This window comes from Antechinus flavipes, chromosome 3 (genome assembly GCF_016432865.1).
Source record: "Antechinus flavipes isolate AdamAnt ecotype Samford, QLD, Australia chromosome 3, AdamAnt_v2, whole genome shotgun sequence".
Taxonomy (NCBI): domain Eukaryota; kingdom Metazoa; phylum Chordata; class Mammalia; order Dasyuromorphia; family Dasyuridae; genus Antechinus; species Antechinus flavipes.
In genome coordinates, this window is record NC_067400.1 from 597,779,934 (window position 1) to 597,798,985 (window position 19,052).

Here is a 19,052-nt window from a genome sequence, read left to right on the forward strand (position 1 = left end):
TTGATATGTCTTGATTTTCTTGAAGAATCTCACTTTCCCATTGTATTGCTTTCCTTGCATTATTCACTTAAGAAAACTTTATCTTTCCTTGCTATTCTCTAGTATTCTATATTCACTTGGGTATGTCTTTCCTTCCCCTCCCCCCCCCTTTCCCAGCTATTTCTAAAGTCTCATCAGATAATCATTTTGCTTTTTTCATCTTTTCTTTGGAATGTTTTTCTTGCTGCTTCCTGTATCAGACTGTAAACCTGTCCATACTTGTTTAGGCAGTCTATCTAGGAGATCTAATATTTTCTATTCATCACTTTCACTTCATATTCCTTAGAGATATTATTTATGTTATACTGATGGTCTTAAAGTTTTCCCTCCTATCTTCAATATAAGTCTGGATTTTGTAATAAGAAGCTTATGATCTGGGCCACAGCCTGCTTCATGTTTTATCTTAACCAACAATGCAAACCTTCTTTGCATGATTTCTATATTGACCATTTATCTGGGGGGTGTCCTTTTGAGTTGTTGAACATGTGATGAATAGTGAATTATGGTGGTAGAATCTTATTCTGTGAGTACTTCAATTCATACTCCAGCATCAAAGTTCCCTGTTACTGTAATTATTTTTGAAATTCTTACTCTAGCATTCTGATCCCCTACGATGAATGTGATATCTTGTTTTGGTGTTGTTTTTAGAAGATGTAGGTTTTCATGGAACGGATGCACTATGGCTTTTTTGTCATCCATGCTTAGAGGATAGATTTGTATTACTACTGGGATGCTGAACAGTATGTCTTGATTTCAGACAGATAGCAGTCAATCACTTTTTTCTAGCTTTTTAAGTTGCAGGCCCAATTCATTGATCTTTTCTTTCTCTATTTTATTCAAGTAAGCCTCTAAGGATATAAAATTTCCCCTTAATACCGCTTTGGCTGCATCCCATAAATTTTGGTATGATGTCTCACCGTTGTCATTATCTTGAGTGAAATTATTAATTGTGTCTATAATTTGCTGTTTCACCCAATCATTCTTTAAGATGAGATTATTGAGTTTCCAATTACTTTTTAGTCTATTTACACCTAACTTTTTGTTGAATGTAGTTTTTATTGCATTGTGATCTGAAAAGAAAGCATTTACTATTTCTGCCCTCCTGCATTTAATTTTGAGGTCTTTATGTCCTAATATTATGGTCAATTTTTGTGAAGGTTTCATGAACTGCTGAGAAGAAAGTATTCTCCTTTCTGTCATCATTCAGTTTTTTCCAGAGATCTATCATAACTAATTTTTCTCATATTCTATTTACCTCTTTAATTTCTTTCTTATTTGTTTTGTGATTTGATTTATCTAAATCTGAGAGTGCAAGATTGAGATCTCCCACTATTATAGTTTTGCTGTCTATTTCTTCTCGCATCTCTCTTAACTTCTCCTTTAGGAAGTTAGATGCTATACCACTTGGTGCATATATGTTTAATACTGATATTGCTTCATTGTCTATAGTACCCTTTAGCAAGATATAGTTTCCTTCCTTCTCTCTTTTAATTAGATCAATTTTTGCTTTTGCTTGATCTGAGATAAGGATGGCTACCCCTGCTTTTTTGACTTCATCTGAAGCATAATAGATTCTGCTCCAGTCTTTTACCTTTATTCTGTATGTATCTCCCTGTTTTAAATGTGTTTCCTGTAAACAACATATTGTAGGGTTCTGAGCAGTCAATCACTTTTGAGATTATACCTCGGTACTGCTTTTCTCATTCTTTTGTTGAATATGAGGGCTACTGCCTTTCTTCTAAGGATTCCTGTTCACAGTAATAGTATATGTAATCATCATCTATATTAAAATTCTCAGTGACACCTAAGTTACTTAGTCACATATTTCAGTTTTCTGCTTGATGACATCAAGCTTTACTTGTTTCATAGATCTTATCTTCCAGATTGCTGTGCAGTATTAATCTCTATAACATTGGGCTCTCCTTTCATCAACAAATGTATCCACAGATGAATTGCCTTTTGACTTTACCCTAACTACTTCATTTGTATTAAAGCTACTTGAAGTTGTCATCCACTCTTCCCCAGTAGTCTATTTTTCACTTTCCAATCTGAGAGTCTCATCTTCCAGTGTCATCTTCTTAACCCTATTGACAGTACTAAAGGGATGTTCTTGGCAAAGATGCTGAAATTATTTTTACTCTTAATTTGTATTCTTAGACATGAAAAGTTAAGACTGTATTTACCCAAAAAACTTCCTTAAAAGCAACATGCTTAAAAGGTAATATTATCCTTTTCTTCACTAATAATACAGAGATCAAATGGAACACAGGCCAGTATAGTAGAGGTGTTGGTATTCTTTTCATTTAATAAAGAGACTGAGACCTAGGAAGAAAATCAGTGGACAAATATGCAAGACTGCACAGCCAAGAATGTGAAAATCTGAACTAAAATTTTCCTTACTTCTAGTGCTACATTCACTAAACCAAAAAGATTGGAATAACTAGGTGATTAAGAGATATTGAGACTAATGTCTTCAAATCTGTAAAGGCAATCCACAAGAGAAAGACAGTAGAGATCTTCCATGAGCCAGAAAAGACTGAAAAAATTGTATTGAATCAAATTTATTTCTGATTTAAGGAAGACCCTGATTTTAAAAAAATGTATTTTGCTTAAATCTTTTGTTTTTCGTTCATATTTTATTGTTATCTTTCTAAGAGAGCATCTGTTAGCCATTTGATCTCGATTGAAGTCCCAGTCCTGACACATTAATTATATGAATGACATGGTAAATTACTTTACCTATCTCAGTATTTTCTCATATGTAAAATGAAAAAAAATTAGTGATTTTCAAATTCCCCTAATGAATACAAAATCCTATTTTTTCAGCATTCCTATTAATTAAACTGAGGCAAACAGTTTCCTCATCTGTAATAAGAGCTGCAGAAGAAAATGGCAAAGTACTTCACTATCTTTGCCAAGAAAACCCTAAATAGTGTAGTGAAGTGTTGGTCATGAGCAAGAGGTGGGAGGATGGAGGGGACATAAACAACAAGAGTTCTTCATATTTCCCTAATTCCTATTTTCATAAATCCCCAAAAACCTAATCGTATTTTCAAAAGGCAGTTTAGTCTTTTCCACTCTCTTTTACCCAGAAGTTTTTTAAGAAAATTTTTATATTCCTCAAATGACCTAAAAGCAATGCAGTATACTTAAAATGAAGAGTTTTAAGAGATTTAAAAGGAAGAGAGAGAAGCAGAGAAACAGAGACATAGAGAATGAATTTAAAATATTTTCATCTCAATTTGGGGGTCCTGTATCATAATGAGAAAAATATATTTTTTTCTCAGATGGTTTAAAAAAAGCCACACAAATAAAACTGAGGCAAAATAATGTATATATTGTGAAGTGCCTTCCTTTGGTGGAATATTCATTTCAAAAATGAGAGAATGTGGTCCATGGAATAGCAACTGAAACTTAGTACTGAGAAGAGATCTTTTAGAACTCAAATATTATTGTTCTAATCATTGAATTAGAATGTGTATATGATAAAAATATAAATATCACATTAATAATTACTGACATTTATGTGAGACATAAAGCTTTACAAAAAGCAATTTAGATATCCTTTAATCCCTGATACAGAGGGAAAAGTTGTTAGTATTATTATTATTCTCATTTTACAGATGAGAAATCTGAGGCTCAAAACAAGCAAACTGACATTTTTCCAATGTAACAGAGACATGAGTAAACCCAAGTGTATGTACTGACAAAAAAATCTACCTTAGCTCATATGCTATTTGTGACCATCAGTTTTTAAATTCAAAATTATATCATATAAAATGATCTTCCAAAAAATACCTGTTTTGAAGACATATAATTTTTTCCCTGCTCTTAGGGCATTAAAAATCTACAAATCAAGAAGTACTATTTTAAAAATCTAAAAAATACAGGCTAATTATGTTAATAGTGACAGACTTCTAGCCCAAAGAATCAGAACAGCATAGGGCTAAACAGGATACAGTTTTTCTAAAAAGGCAGCAGGAATACTATGTGAAATTTTCAAGGAGAAAGACCCTCTCTTGGCAGGTAAGGTGGGAGGAAACTTCCTCTCCGCCCAGATGGCTGACAACAAACAAATGGTTCCTTAGATCTCAGAGTAACATCCCACAGAGCAGATTTCAAGCAACACTGCTTGCTCCTTTCTGGAAAACAATACACAGAAGGCTCCCTTTTACAATAAGCATTTCAAGTGATTTGCAGCTTTTTCTGGAATTGCACAAGAGGATTCAGGATGGCTAGGCTGTGGTTCATATTTGTCAAGTTATTTTATTATAAAATGGTATCATAGTGAAGCTATTTTCTTTAAGGGGTTTCTGTGGCTGTTTAATGGACTGGCAGTATAATTTAGATTTCGTCTACTTAAACTCATTCAAGCCTATCTCCTAATGGTACAGCAAATGGAACATATTTCTATTCAGCAAAATTAATGGTGGTTAATTGTAGTCTACAATTTTGAATTTGAAAAAAGCAACTGTTCCGCAGTTCAAGCATCAAGCTACATGATTTCCCACACCAATTATTTTTTGCTACACTTTCTATGCATTCAAAACCATGTTGCATATGGCTTTCTTTCAAGGCTAAACATATGGCAAACAAATGGCTTTTCTTTTCTATTTCTAATTTCTCCTTAAAAGAGCAGATCCAGAGGTAAAGTACTTTACAACAATAGCTGATGAAATTGATTGTTATTTGGCCTAAACTTGAATGATATGCTATTTTTACCAGTTTAAAAAAAATTTCTAGGAAGAAATGAAGTTTCTGACAAGCAAGATCTTATTGTTTTATTTACTCTGGGACTACTTTTTGAACATCTTTCAAAATATTCACTTATATTTCCATATTGGGGATAAAAATGCTTTAAACTCTAAATGCTAAGCAAAACTTATTTATTTACATTTGCAGACTAAAGGTATAGTATGCATAAACTCAAAATGAATTGTTTTTATTATTTGGTTTTATTTTCTGACAAACACTAGATTAGCCATGTGACCCTGGACAAGTCATTTACTCTCTTTTTCCTTTTTCTGAGTATTAAATAGCCTCCAAAAATTGAAGAGCAGCCCTTAAAGGCCTCAATAAGCCCACACGCCAGAAGTTCTAGGTGTCCTTGAATATCCCTGCTAGTAATGGACTAGAGGAATTTCTTCCACATTTAATAAATTTGGTGCTTAACTACAGTCTTTTCCTTTATGTCATGCTTTAGGTCATACCAGAAGACATTTATTGATAACACTCAAATCTCCATCTACCCTCTTCATACCAAACTACTAAATTCTCATATTTTGTTTCTCTAACTTCAGATACATATATTCTTGACCTTGCCATAACACTTATGTTCTACTTCCATGTTACCAACCATGTTACCAATACCAATCAGTATTCTCCATGCTTTCAAACTTTACTCTGTACATTCTTGGTAATACCTCATTTTGACCTTCTACCCTCCAACACTCAGTTGTTTCCTATGGTATTAATACATACCAAAAATTACTTGCTATTTTCTCAGTGGTCTTCTCTTGCAAAAGCCCAATTCTGGATTAGTCCATCCATAAACTTATTTTGCTCCTATTCATATGATGGAGCTTGAAGAAATAATGAAATCGTACTGATTGATCCACAAAACATTTACATCACGTAGCCCTATATGGGTCTTGGCTACAGCCAAACAGACATTCCAGTCCTAATATAATAAGAATATTCCATTCCTGTCACTCTCCTAATTTTTACAGGATATATTTCTAAAATTTCCCTGAGTTTCTAACAAGCTTCCAATAGACCCCATCTCATTCATTTTGACAAGTGAGGGATTGCCCCGGTTTTTCAAAATTTAAAAAAAAAACTAATTCATTTGAAATTATTCATTTTTCAATCCATGAATCAGTAAACATTTATTAAGCACCTACTAGGGAGTACTATGTTAAACACTAGAGACACAAGAGACAACAGATCATCCTAGGCTTCAAGGAACTCACAAATCAATGGAGGGAACAATAAACAAGTTTCAACAATCAAGATAGAGGCTGGAGAAATGAGACCCAGTTAACAGAGGAAAGGCATTAGATTTAGGAGATATTACAGAAGGCTTCTAGTAAAAGAATGGATTTTAGTTGGTTGTTCACAGAATCCAAGGAAATCAGTAGAGTAGAATCCAGAGAATGTTAGAGGTATGCAGTTAAAAAAGCAGGAAAAATGCCCAGTGCCACAGAATAGTGTTGCTTTGTTTCTGAAACAGGCTGGTGTTCTACCTGACTGGATCAAAGAGTACATGTTGGGGAGCAAAGTGCAAGAAATGTAGTTATAGGTTATAGAAGGCTTTGAATACTCAAAAGAGAATTTGGTTTCTTAATCTGGAGCCAATAGGAAGCTACTGGAGTATACTACATTTGGGGATGGGGGTGGATGATGCCCTACTAGGGACTGTGACATGGATCAGACATAAGATTTAAGAAAATCACTTTAGTGACTGACTGGAGAATGAATTGGCGTGAGAGATTTGAGGAAGGCAGAACCAACAAGTCCTGCAATAACCCAGCTACAGAGATAACTCCAAAATAGGAACAGAAAAAGAGGCAGGTCCCTGATCTCATGTATCTTGCAATGTAATAGAGACAACAATCAATTAATAAACACTTATTGAGCATGTATTACGTGCCAGGAATTTTGCTAAGAAATATAGAAAAAGCAAGCTATAGGCAGGATAAATAGGAAATAATTTAAGGAGAGAAGACACAAGATAATGGTTACCAATATTTTGATTGGATTATTTTTATAATTAACCTGAACCTCTTAGGAAAGAGGTTACTGAATGATAGCTGTAGGGGGAGAAGCTGGAAGTGATCACAGCAAGTGATGAGTGTTCCAACTTCCTCACTTTAATCACTGAATTAAATCAAGTTAATGGCGTGACAGTCAGTACTGAAAATGGTTGCCAAGGAAGAGGCATCATTAGGGGAAGCCAGTTTCAGTAATAGCAAATTGATGGAAGAGGACAACATCTAAGATGATGTAAAATTCTTTCTTTATGGAAAGGCAAGGTGGAGAATGGTTGAAATTTTGGGGTGGGAACACTGAGAAGGATAAGTATAAGGAATTGAATGATATGAGAAGTGGAGAATGGGGTTTGGAAGATGATCTCCAGGGATTCAGAGTCACTGGGATGTCAAGGGTATGATCAGGTGTGAATTCATTCATCAAATAGTGGAGGGTACCATTTTTGCTGATACAGGTTGGATATTGGACTGGAGGTAAGTGCAACACAAAATGGAAGAAATACAATCAGATGATGAGATGAGAGTTTGTTTCATTTCTTTCTCCCTACAAGGGTAGAAATTAGGCAGGAAAAGGGTCTAGCAGGAGATGGAAGGTGAAAAAGGAAAGGAAAAAGAAGTCCTGTTCCTCTTCCTTTAAGGAAAAGGTGCCGCAGGAGATGGAAGACCTAAAGTCAGTGTAAGGCTGCACTTTTCATCAGAGGTTCTTCCCTTAGATAGAGAATGCTGCATTGGCAGCAGAAGTTAGGTGCTGGCATCCAGAAAGGAGCCAGGTCTAGCCCCTGGCAGCCTCCCCTTTGTAGAGACTCTGCTGTTAGCAGGAGATAGCTCAGGTTTCTTATCTTCAGAGAATGACTATGAGCAACTTAAGGTAGCTGAAGACTCCCTATCCAGGGGCAGTTTCTTGGAAGTCAAAGAAAAGTAGGTGGTCCATCTTCTTCCATTCAGGGGGCATGTGAGGCCTAACAAGAGATGAACAGGTTTAAATTGATTGCTTAAAGAGACCCTGGAAGTCACCTTTTCCTCAGTCCCTGACACTTGAAAGGGACCTTAGAGATCATCAACACTGCAGTTCTTCCTAGCACATCCTTACCTCCTCTTTGATCTCACCTCCTCCTGACTCATCCACCACACTGCCTGCCTCATGTGCCAAATCTCTGTCATCTTCACCTGTTGCTGTTGCTAGTTTCTTCCCTGTTTTATACAAAACATCTCTCCTTCATGCTTATAAGACATTGAATTGATCCTTCTGATGCTGGCTAGCTATCTTTCTATATCTTTCCTACCTCATATGCTTGAAATTCTGAGAAAATGCACACATATGCTCTCTTCTTGCTCTTGGCTCACTCTCTTCTCAGTTCTCTTTCACCTTTCTAACTTCAGTGTTCTACTAAAATTGTTATTTGCAACATTATCAATGATTTCTTAATTGGCAAGGCTTAACACTTTTTCTCAGTTGTCATCTGTCTTCAGAATGGCAGCAGTGGATAGAGAGGTGGTGTAGAGTCAGAAGAATTCAAATCCAGCTTCAGAAGCTAACATGGTCCTGCTGAATCACTTAGCTTTGTCTGTGTAAGTTTCCTCATCTAATGTATTTTTCAAACCTTTAATAAATTTTTTTTAAAAGCATTGTATAAATGGCAATAATAGTAGTTATAATAATAGTTGTGATCATCCCCAAACATTGCTTCTACTTTCTCTTTCTCTGTGACTTTTACTGGTTCCACATACGTAAGCCTTAACCAAGTAGATGTCTTTCTCTTTGACTTTTACTGATTCCAAATACATAAGCCTTAACCAAGTAGATGCCAGGATTCTCTGTCCTAGCTTCTCTTCTGTTTTTTATATCGACGATCTTGCTTGATCACTTCATCAGATCTTAAAGATTCAATTTCATTTTTCAGAAAATTATTCTTAGAAAAAATAACCCTAACCTCTTTGGGATAGTTCTATACACAAACTCAATATATGTATGTGATTTGAAATCCATTGCCTTAACCCTCAAGCCCTACCCCTTCTTCCTAACTTATTATCAGCCAGGCTAGCAACTTCGCTGTTTTCCTAAATTCACACTGAACTCAGAAATTCAATCCATTGACAAAGCTTGTTTTTTCTATTTTGAAAATATAGTTTATAAGTGTAACCTTCTTTCTACTCCATAGTAACAGGCCCTGTTCAGGCCTTCATCAGTTCTTAATTCAATTATGGCAATATGTTTCTAACTAATTTTCCTCTTTCAAGTTTCATTCTACTGCACTTTAGCTTCTGACCTTGTCATTACTCAAAGTGATGCCAATGATTCTTTATTGCTTTAGTCATCAAATATAATCTCCCTCATAGAACATTTTAAAGTTCTTCATAACCTAGCCCCTTCCTACCTTTACAATCTTATACTTTTGTCTGACTCCATGCATTGTATAATCAAGTATAGCAAGCTAGGGGCAGTGGTTTAAAAGTGACATACTATTTTCCTTTTCCACCATGTTTATCTTGGAAAGGCAAAGATATGTTCCCTATGTACGTCTAAAAACTGGATTCCTTGACAGTAGGAATGATTTCAAGTTTCAGGAGTAATTTATCTTTTAGGATTTTATTATCATCCTCATCATTACTATTATTAAAATAAAGGTGTAAAAACAATTAAAAATATCGAATCACATTTAAAGAAAACAAGATAATAGAAAAATTTTTATTCATATAGAAAGCTAAATGTCAGGTTTTCAATATTTTCTTTTTCGTAAATGAGTCTCAATTAAGTATTCAAACTTATTTTTCAGTCACCATATTGATAATTGCAGATTTTTATCTCTGAAACATTTCACATGCAGTGTCTTTTATAACAATGACATCATTTTCAGACTCAATTTTTTTATGTTGCAAAAAGATGCATAATAAACCTGTCTGTTTTACCTGTCCCACTTGTCAAGCAAAGTTTGCAGTCCACCTGCTACTTTTATAAGCAGAAGAATACTTCTGAGCAAGATACTAGTATTTAAGGGCCTTAAATAGCTCTTAGTTTCTAAAATACAAAGCAAGATTTTATTCACTTATTTTAATCAGGCACTCTTTGAGAGGCATTCTATACAAAAGTATATTCAAACACAATTCCATAAATCATCACAGCTGATTAACTTCAGATTTAAGGGTAAAAGAAGTTTTTTTTTTTTTTTTTTTTTAAAGACATTCATTGTACATTCCATATAATCTTGTCTATAATGCTGTGGACAATATGAGATAAGTTATGCTTTTTTAAAAAGCAAATGACAGTTATCTTGTAAGTTGTCTTCATTACCATACACATTCTAAAAATAAAAGCAGTCTAGTCTACAAAAGAATGAGAACTCAAGAAACTAATCCTCAAGCCATAAGTGAACAGGCTTGTAGGCAAATTATGACATTGTAGAAAGAATGCTAGATTTGGAGACCGCACACCTGGGTCTAACCCCAAGATCTATCTTTTACTCCCAATAGGATCAGAACAATGTCACTTTATAACTCCATCTTACTGATGTTATTTTCATTCCTTCATTCTTTAAAGCTCCATTCCAGAGGTTCTAGATGTTTTCTTCTATATCATAATAACTGATTTTCTCCCAAAAATTCCTTCTCCAAGATGCTTTATTATGCTCCTCACTGTGGAAAAGCCTTCTTAATTAGATGGATCCATTTTCTGATAATTGGTCATTTCCTCAAAACACCTCTATTTCTAAATTAGAACACAAATAACCACATTTACCTCTCCTTTTCTTTTTGGTTTCCTCAATGGATTTCTTTTGTCATAGTTCCCATGGAGCATTCTCACTGAAGATTCTTCTTTTTCTATAGATGCTTCATTTGAATAAATCAGTTCTTTCTAGAATCTTCTCTGTGACCAAAGTATTTAAACTTCAGCTGCAGAGTGTGACCTTCCAGTGAAAAGCCTGAATTTAAGAATTGAGTGATTTGACCTCCTTGTTGTCCAAGAACTCTCAAAAATCTTCTCCAGCACCAGAATTTGAAGATGTTGATTCTGTGGCACCCAGTTTTCCTTATGGATTAACTTTCACAGTCAAACACTGCTACTAGAAAAAACAATAGCTTTGATTATATGGACCTTTGTGATATCTCTACTTTTTAGTATGCTGTCCATATATATTTTTAGAAAGGGCCAACAGTCCAGTCATTGAAATTTCTTCATTTGTCTCTATATTCTGCTGTTGACTCTCTGAACTACTTTCCCTACCATTTTGCCTGAGAAAGTATCATCTCCCTCCCAGCCATACATCTGTTTTCCTCTTCCTTTTAAATGTTTCTTTAATAGAAATGTAAATTCTTCTTAGCAGGAAATATTTTCAATTTGCATTTATTTTTTTCCCCAGCACTTAGCAGAATGTTTGGCATATCTTAAGGATTTAATAAAAGCTACTTTTAAAAATTGTTATTGTTATGCTTAGCATTTTTTCTCCAATCATCACAAATATACCCTTTCTTCTGTTTAAAACGCTTGTCCCCATCAAATTAGAATAGAAGAAAATTTTAAATCTAGGAAGCAAAAATTGACAATTTCCAAGCAAAACAACAAAAATGAAGAAAATTATCTTTTATGTACTTTGAGCCAAATCTTTTAGGATATGAAAATGAAAAACCCTCATGATGAGGGTGAAAGAGAAAGAATATAAAAGCTGGCTTGAAGTTTAAAAAACTAAGATCTCCACAACTTTGCCCTTTATTTCCTGGCAAATTGAAAAGACAAGGAAGCAACGTCAGACCTTATATTCTTAGGTTCAGAGATCTTTGCAGATGGCAACTCTGGCCATGAAATTAAATAGGAAAACTATGGGCAAATCTGGGTAGCATACTATAAAAAGCAGAGATATCACCTTGCCCAGAAAGGTCCTTGTAATCAAAGCTATTGCTTTTCCAGTAGCAGTATTTGACTGTGAAAGTTGGACAATAAGAAAAGCTGAATACCCCAGAATCAACATCTTCAAATTCTGGTGCTGTAGAAGATTTTTGAGAGTTCTTGGACAGCAAGGAGGTCAAATCACTCAATTCTTTAAATTAATTCAGGCTTTTCACTGGAAGGTCAAACTCTACAGCTGAAGCTTAAATATTTTGGCCACATAGTGAGAATATGGGATTTGCTGGGAAAGATCCTGATGCTGAGAAAAGACTGACAGCAAAAGAAAAAAGGAAATGTCAGAGAATAAGAAGGATAAATAATAACATGAATAAGATCTTGGAGGACAGAAGTGCTTGGCATAATCTTTGCATAGTCCATGGAGTGATAAAGAGTATTACATGGCTTTGTCAACAAAGTCAACATTCTGTTAAATATAGAAATATCAAATTTTTGATTATTTCATTTCCTGACCACCCCATTCCCCCCCCCCCCCCTTTTTTTTTTCCCCCTGAGGCAATTGGAGTTAAGTGACTTGCCTAGAGTCACACAGCTAGGAAGTATTAAGTCTCTGAAGCCCTATTTGAACTCAGGTTCTCCTGACATCAGGGCTGATTCTGTATCCACTGTGCCATCTAGCTGCCCGCAATACTGTATATTTCTAATTGTAACTCCAGCATATTTGAATTATGTTTTATTTAGTTTGTTTCTTGTAAAATTTTCTCTTTCTCTTCTCTGAAAATTTCAAAATATAGCAATAATCTTTCTTTCCTTATAGGATTTCCTTGAGATGGTGATTTTTTTTCTTTTTCTATTTCCACTTACTCCCTGTGTTCTATTACTCCAGGACAATTTTCTTTGATTATTTCTTATATTATTGTCAAGGGTTTTTTTTTTGGTCATAAAAAAATAGTCCAATTATTCTTATGTTTTCTCTTCTTGGGAAAGGGACCTGTATGTGCCAAAATGTTTATAGCAGCCCTGTTTGTAGTGGCTAGAAACTGGAAAATGAATGGATGCCCATCAATTGGAGAATGGCTGGGTAAATTGTGGTATATGAATGTTATGGAATATTATTGTTCTGTAAGAAATGACCAGCAGGATGAATACAGAGAGGACTGGCGAGACTTACATGAACTGATGCTAAGTGAAATGAGCAGAACCAGGAGATCATTATACACTTCGACAACGATATTGTATGAGGACATATTTTGATGGAAGTGGATTTCTTTGACAAAGAGACCTGAGTTTCAATTGATAAATGACGGACAAAAGCAGCTACACCCAAAGAAAGAACACTGGGAAACGAATGTGAACTATCTGCATTTTTGTTTTTCTTCCCGGGTTATTTATACCTTCTGAATCCAATTCTCCCTACGCAACAAGAGAACTGTTCGGTTCTGCAAACATATATTGTATCTAGGATATACTGCAACATATCCAACATATAAAGGACTACTTGCCATCTAGGGGAGGGGGTGGAGGGAGGGAGGGAAAAAGAAATCGGAACAGAAACGAGTGTCAATATAAAATAATTATTAAATAAAAATTAAAAAAAAAGAAAAAAGAAAAAAAGAAAAAAAATGTTTTCTCTTCTTGATCTGTTCTCAGATCTGTTGTTTTTCTTATATTTCACATTCTCTTCTATTTTTTCATTCTTTATATATTGGTTTGTTATAATTTTGTCTCTTATAGCTTTACTGGCTTCCTGTTTCCAGGCTCTCATTTTCAAAGAATTATTTCTTCCTTTAAGACTCTTGTCTTTAGGCAGCTAATGCAGCAGTGGAACATTGGTCCTGTAGTCAGGAGAACCTGAGTTCAAATTTGATCTCGAACACTTAACATTTCCTAGCTGTGTGACCATGGGCAAGTCATTTAACCACAGTCTTCCCCCACCAATTCCACCCCCCAAAAAACAGTTTTCTGTCTCCTTCACTAGTTGGTTACCTTTTACCTTCATAATTTTGTTTTTCTTGGATCATTTTTAGTTTTAGTTTTTCCTCAGTCTTTCCTTATTTCTTTTTTTAAAAAAAAGTATTTTTTAAGTTTTACGGACTCTTTCTGGGCAGATACACATAACATGATTCTTTGAGGTAAAGAAGTTTTTTTTTTTTAATCTTCACTATCCTCCTCTGAAGGTGAACCCCACTTTTCCCTATTCCCATAGGAAGTTTTTATGGTGGCATTCTTTTTTCTTTGGCTGTTTGTTTTTTGTTTCCCAAATGAGAACTATTAGTGCAACTATGTCTAATCTTGGGGTGAAGGCGATATGTCTCTATCTTCATTTCAGCTTTCCCCTCTGACCTGGAATTCCAAACTAAAAACTCTACCCTCTTGCAAATGTTGGCAGCAAGCAGCACTTCAGTCCCACTGTTTCTGCCTTCACCAAGTGTGCTGGTTCCTTCTCTCCCAGGGCCAGGTCTTTGCAGTACAGCTGGGTCTGGCCTTTCTAAACAGTTGGAATTCCCTCACTCTTCTCTGATTTAGACCCTTGACTCCCCACTTTATCTGCAAACCTAGCTAGCCCCAGGGCTCCCTGCTTGCTGTTTCTGTGGAGCTAGATTGGAGGTATAGACACCCTGATCCTGGGGTTTGTCTTTAGGTCTTCTCTGGTTGTCCCAGGAGTACCTCTATTTTGTCCAAGTCTTACTTGTTTTTCACCAGTCTTTGTTGGCCCTGAAATACAATTTTGTTTTGTTTGTGGGGGAAAATTGGAAAGGTTGGAATTTTCTGACTTACTCTGCCATCTTCCTAAAATCTTTCTAAAAAATTACATTTTACATTTACATTTGAATAACATGTTTTCGCAGGTTTCCTTTTTTAGTTGAAATTGAAGTAAATAGAGTAGTTGAAGAGAAGTTATTGAAACAGTTATCATTATTTGTATTAATATTCCGTTTGTTCCAAAAATCTAGGGCTTTCCCTCATTCTGTATTATTTTTAATAGAGAAATTCATGAGAAAGCAATGCAACCATGAATTCTTATTATTCCTGTTTCTAATCTTTATGGCATTGTATTGCATAAGCAGCAGGTTTCATCTATTTAAAAATTTTATACTGAGCTCATCTAACATTATCAAAATCCTTACATCAAATAAATTAACTACAGAAGTACTGATGAGTAAGATACAATTTGATAGAGTAGCCTGTTATACAAATAAGAGTGTTCAATTGGAAGTTGACATGTGGATTTGGATTTGTCAAGTTGCTATGGTAACTTCATAAACACGCAGTAGGAAGTGACTTTTTGTCCTATGACAAGGCATTACCATTGAAGTGAAAGGATTACCTCCCCTGTGGTTGATAATCTGCCAAACTAAGCCTGGGTTCATCCTTGAGAGCAATATCAATCAGAGGAGATTGTCACAGTTTTCCCCTTTCCCTTTCCCCCTCCATTCCTCTTCAGACTTCCCTTCACAGTTCAACTTTTTGTCAGATAGTTGTAGATGTCTCCCTCTGGTTTATCAGGTATTTCCTTTAACCTTCACTTGAGAAAAAATTTTGTTTATTTATTAAGAGTAATTATTTTTCCACATAAATTTTCTGTGGAGAGGATTCTAATATGGAAACAGATTTCCATAAGCACAAATATTCTTTTAAAATATATATATATTAGATTAGAAGAGTAAAGAGGAATCAAAATAAAAAATTAATGTTGATCATCAAGAAAGTCATTTAAAAATTGCTATATTTCTCTTACTTGACCTTCAATTTTAAACCATACCTTTGATCTCATAACGTAGAATAAAAAGGCAAGTTTAGCAAAACTTAAACACTAGTGTTTTTGAATTTCTTTTCAATGTCCCATCCCCAAAGTCCCTCTGCCCATCCCATCTTCTCCTCTACTTCCTATAAAGAAGGAAGAAAAATACATTTTTTCCCTATTAGTCATTATAATTGTTCAACTTTCAGCTTAATTGGTTGTTCTTTACATTTACATCTTTAGGGTCTTGTTCTAAAATTATTTTCCTGTATCTCCTTTCTTTTACTTGAGTTCCAAATAGTCTTTTTGTGATTCCTTCACTTGTTCACAACCGTGGTTTATTGTGATAAGACAATATTCCATTACATTCATGTACTAGCTTGATTCTTTGTTTTTCAATTAATGTAAATCTTCTCCTTTGGGACAAGTATGTAAATACTATTAAGCATAATCTGGTGTATTTTTTGTAGTTCATTCTGTGTTGAAAAACTACTAGATGGCATATTGGATAATTGCACTGGACCTGGAGTTGGGAAAACCTGAATTCAAATTCTGCCTTAAACACTTGCTCTGTCACACTGATCAATTAACCTCTTTTTACCTGATTTGTAAAATGGGGATTAAAGTAAGTACCTTCTCTGCTTGGTTGTTGAGGATCAAATCAAATACTTTACAAACTTTAAAGCTTTATATCAGTTCTTGCTATTATTTTGTATAAAACTGCATAAAAGTTTTACATTTCATAGAATTCTATAAAATTAGACACAATCCTGTTTTAAACTAATCCAATATTGACAAAAATGGTGTTATGTATAAAGGATCATATGAGAAAGAAACAGGTAATGGATCATACAGAAATATTGCTACATTACTAAGAAATAGTAGATATATTTTGTGGAAAATCGAGTAAGAATCTTAAAATTCATTATTTATAGATGATGTTATATAAGTTCATGGAAGAGTTCATTGAAATTTTGTGATTTCAGTAATTAATTGAATGAAGTAATAAAGATGTTTTGGCATGCTGGCTTTGGGAGGATGTTTCATTGCTAGCATTAAATTTAATACTTTATGAGGTCTCTATTCTCCCTCTTCTCAAAGAGCCCAGTCTAATAGTAAGAATTAGAAATGTGGACAAGCTTCAGACCTGCAAAATTGAATATAGGCAGATTGTCCAACTTCTAACTGCCTGCTTCATCAATTGACTCAAACTGAATAAAAATTGGGGATTTCTTTGTAATCCCAACATTTGTTCCATTAAATGGTTCAGCAGATATAGATAAGATACACAAATAACCCATGAAGTTATGTGACGATTTATTAGAAGCAAGAATGGAAGAGATTCCCCTGAAAAGCAAACTCTGGAAAGGTTGGATACACATTCAGAGTGGGGACCTTGGAAGTCCTATAGTAGCAATTTCCTTGATTGGTAAAAAGGTAGTGTGGAGGTCCCTCAACCCTGAATATCCAGTGATTTCAACTTCTTGATGGGGAGGAGGGAGGGAGAAGAGTGTAACTGTCAAGTAGAGCGCCTTACAAAAACAACTTGGAATGACTTTGAGCAGTATAATGACCAGCCATATTTCTTGAGGTTTTATGATGAAGTATTTTATCTACCTTCTGATTTGAGAGATCATTTACTCAAGGTATATCAAGTCATACATTTTCAGACTTTTCATTGCCTGCATTCATTTTTTGCTTCACTCTGTATTTTGATGAAAAGAATTTCATTTTCTATTTTTTAAGAGCTAAATTTCAGAAAGGTTTGGAGGCTGTGCCAAGTTAGCAATAGTGCCTGCTTTTAAAGAGCAGGGATGTTAAAACTTTGTAAGAAATCCACAGAAGGGAGCAGAAAGAAGTTCTGAAGCAAGAACAGGAGAGTTAAGAGAGTAATATGTGGAATTTGTCATATTAAAATCAAGCTTTTTGTTTTAGAGATTCACAATTTCATATACAGTCATCTTTTTGGCTGTGTATAATGAAATGCCCGTGTTTTTATGTTCTTTTTCAGAATAATAAATTGAGAAAAGTAAAGCTCTATGAGTATGAGGGATAAATAATTTTTGACTTGCTGTGGAGGAATGTTTAATGATTTTGTTAATGTGACTAATTATCAGAACTTATTAATCACCTTCAATGTGCAAGGAAGAAAATGGAAGAAATTTTATCCTGATAGTGCTGTGAGGTATTTATTAAGCACCTAGCAATAGTAATATAAAAATGAAGTAATCTTTGTCTTAAAGAGTTTACAATTTATAATGGGTGAAAGATGTACTACTCACTTAAGTCCAGAATACATACAGTATATATTGGAAACTAGAAAACTCAGTGGGTAGAGCATTGGGCATGGAATCAGGAAGACTCAAATGAATGAATTCACTTTCAGCTTCAACTGCTTCCTAGTTATGTGACGCTCAGTAAGACACTTATCCCTGTTTGTCTTAATTCCTCATCTGTACATTGAGCTAGATATGGAAGTGGCAAAAAGTCTAGTATCTTTGTCAGCAAAGTCCTCCAGAAGGAGTCATGAGAAGTTGGACATGACTGAAATGATTAAATGATAACATATAACACTAGGTATTTAGCTAAATGGACATTAGGATTGAGATTGTTCCAGTAGTTTGGGCATTAAGAATGTTCTAATGTACCAAGGGAAAACTGGGCTAGTTTGAAGGAGGGTAGGCTGTTCAGTGTTGAAAGACTGGATAAGTATTCTCCACACATGGGGAATAGTTACTAAAAAGGAGGAGAATTGAGTGATGTAATACTTCATTTGAGAAACCACAGGGCAGATTCATTGCACCACTGAATACCTGAATGGGATTAATGTTGTTAGCTTGGAGAAGTCCATTTAGCAGGATCAGTTTGTGTAGGCTTTCAGTCTCAAGCAGAGCGAATGTACTTAATCTTGAGGCATAAAGGAGCCGCTGCAACTTTTTTAAGGAAGAAAAGTGATATTTGCAGATCTGTCCATTAAGTATTTAAATCTGCAAATTTTTTGGAGAAAGAATTGAAGAGAGAAGTGAATTAAAGTTGGGAGATCCTTTAGGAGGCTATTGGAATAATATAATTTCATCATTCTTGTCTTTACTAATCTGCCACTTAATACTGTTGCTTAATATTTAAAGTACATTAATCTGGGTTGAAGATATTTAAATGAATTCTTTCTTCCACTTGGCACTTGTTGTCTAGTATGATAAGTGTGTGTGTGTGTATATATATATATATATATATATATATATATATATATATATATGAGAGACTTGATTGTCTTGTTTAGCACCTGAATTGTTATATATGAGAGACTTGATTGTCTTGTTTAGCACCTGAATTGTTATAAGATGCACCTGCTAAGAAAGTTCAGGAGGAGTGACAAGAAGAATGTATGAGTCTTAGTTCACTCAGGTAATTGGTGTTATGAGTGAAAAGGGCAAGGAGATTAACAGCAGAATATTTGCTTTACTCTTGGGATGACATAGTTTTACACTAACTAGTTTATAGCTTTTCCCTGGGAGCTTTATCATTAAAAAGCAGCTGTGGTTATGTTTTAAATTGGAGTTGTTTATTTCTTTTAAGCCGTTACTTTTGTTATATTTATTCTGAGGTTATTCATAATATAGTAGAAACTATTTTACTGCAATTCTTCAAAGTCCAGTTGTTGTAA

At 34.6% G+C, this 19,052-nt stretch overlaps 1 protein-coding gene across 3 annotated transcripts in view; it reads left to right on the top strand.

Moving 5' to 3' along the window:
* Nucleotides 1–19,052, top strand: part of RERE (arginine-glutamic acid dipeptide repeats) — a 577,800-nt gene that overhangs the window by 239,649 nt on the left and 319,099 nt on the right. The window lies entirely within an intron of this gene.